This window comes from Notechis scutatus, chromosome 2 (genome assembly GCF_049901735.1).
Source record: "Notechis scutatus isolate UNSWTSFEM ecotype Mainland chromosome 2, rNotScu1.2, whole genome shotgun sequence".
Lineage (NCBI taxonomy): Eukaryota > Metazoa > Chordata > Lepidosauria > Squamata > Elapidae > Notechis > Notechis scutatus.
In genome coordinates, this window is record NC_142010.1 from 208,256,306 (window position 1) to 208,258,414 (window position 2,109).

A 2,109-nucleotide genomic window follows, 5' to 3' on the forward strand; every position below is an offset into this window, starting at 1 on the left:
AATGGAACCAATTCATTATGCAGAATCAAATTATGTTGCTAAATATTTTCCAATAGTCTGATATTATCAGAAGCTGGTGCCATTTCATAAAACTTTTCATAAATTAATATAGCCACTCTTTTGGCCATTTTTGAATTTCCACTAATCCAATTCTTATCAATCTAATTCCTTATAGGTAAATGTTTTTTTTTTCTTATCAGGGAGAATGTGAATTTCCTGCAGTATAAATTTAACAGACAGATAATCAGAGTTGGAAGGGACCTTGTAGGTCATCTAGTCCAGCCCCTGCCCAAGTGGGAGACCCTACATCATTTCTGACAAATGGCAGTCCAATCTCTTCTTGAAAGTCTCAAGTGATGGCGCTCCCACAACTTCCAGGGGCAAGCTGTTCCATTGGTTGATTGTTCTCACTGTCAGAAAGTTTCTCCTTATTTCCAGGTTAAATCTCTCCTTGTTCAGTTTTCATCCATCATTCCTTGTCTGGCCTACAGGTGCTTTAGAAAATAGCTTGACGCCTTCCTCTCTGTGGCAGCCCCTCAAATATTGGAACATTGCTATCATGTCTCCCCTGGTCCTTCTCTTCACTAGACTAGCCAAGCCCAGTTCCTGTAACCGTTCTTCATATGCCTTAGTCTCCAGTCCCCTAATCATCCTGATTGCTCTTCTCTGTACTTTTTCTAGAGTCTCAGCATCTTTTTTATAATGTGGTGACCAAAACTGGATGCAGTACTCTAGGTGTGGTCTTACTAAGTCTTTATAGAGTGGTATTAGTACCTCACTTGATCTCGATTGTATCCCTTTGTTAATGCAACTTAGGATTTACCCTATCTTACATGTCTTCAGGAAATAAAGATACCTCTCAGGCCCTTCAGCTTTCTACAATACCAACAATAATCTTATTATTGAAAGGGGGATTTTGGAGTGAGAACAAAGGTGGTCAGCGCGCAGAGCTTGGAAACGTGGTCATTGGTCCCATGGTCTACAGAATCTGTTTCTGTCCTGTGTCTCGGCAGGGAGATCTAGAGACTTTGAAAGTAGCAGATTCTAAAACTCTGACAGAAGATCAACGGGAAGAACTCTTTGAGAAAATAGATGCTGCTAAGGAATGTGTAGGATAGGCCCTACACATCCTCTCCCCCAATTTCATCTCAACTAGTATGCAGAGACGGACAAAGTACAACTTGAATGCACTATCCCACGATACAGCCATTGGCCTAATCCAGCATGCAATAGATTCTGGAGTGCAACTTGCAGAGGTTTTTGTATACACAGTGGGACCAGCAGAGACATACCAAGAAAAGCTAAAGCAGCAGTTTCCTGAGCTGGAGTTTACAGTGAGGGCCAAGGCAGAATCTCTCTTCCCTACCATAAGCGCAGGGCTATCCCAATGGCTCGGGCTATCCCAATGATCCCAAAACTAAAGAATGGCTCGCTCAAAACCTGGACCCAATCTTTGGCTATCCACAGTTTGTACGATTTAGCTGGAGCACAGCTCAGCTCATTCTGGAGAGCAAAGCTGTGTCTGTTCATTGGGATGAGACTGAAGATGGCCCACCCTAGTAGAGTGCAAAGTCCTTGCTTAGCTACTTTATCCGGAAGGTTTCCCTCTCCAAGCGTACAGCCCATCACTTCTTTTATGAACGCAAACTGGAAACTGTCACCAGCTTGTAGTTGGTGGCAGGTGGCTTTCTTCTTGTTGAAAATTATCTTACATTGAAAATTATCTTATGACAGAAAACTGACATTTAGTTTTTATTTAATGGGCAATTCCAAATCCTTTGAGCCATAGCTACAAAACAGCATGAAACCCAAAGGTTCAGCTTAAAGATATAAAATTGAACAGAGAAAGAATATGATAAATGTTCTTCCTGGAGGCCCTCCTGCCCTTGTGACTTAATTCCTTTTTAGTTAATAAATTATCAAAAACTGAAAAAAATAATCTTATTATTGAGGGAGGAAGTTACAGACATGTCATTTTATATTGGAAAGTCTCAGCATGATTCCAAACCAAAGAAAGACAGTGTGAGATTCAGAAAAATGGATATTTGTTCTAATTTATCAAAATAACCAGTTTAAAGAAGAATGAAAGCATAATATGTGAGTGCATTG

General features: G+C 40.5%; 1 pseudogene; it reads left to right on the forward strand.

Moving 5' to 3' along the window:
- The first annotated feature begins 833 nt into the window (after nt 1–833).
- On the forward strand, nt 834–1,697 carry LOC113414298 (ribonuclease H2 subunit A pseudogene; annotated as a pseudogene).
- The last annotated feature ends 412 nt before the right edge of the window (nt 1,698–2,109 follow it).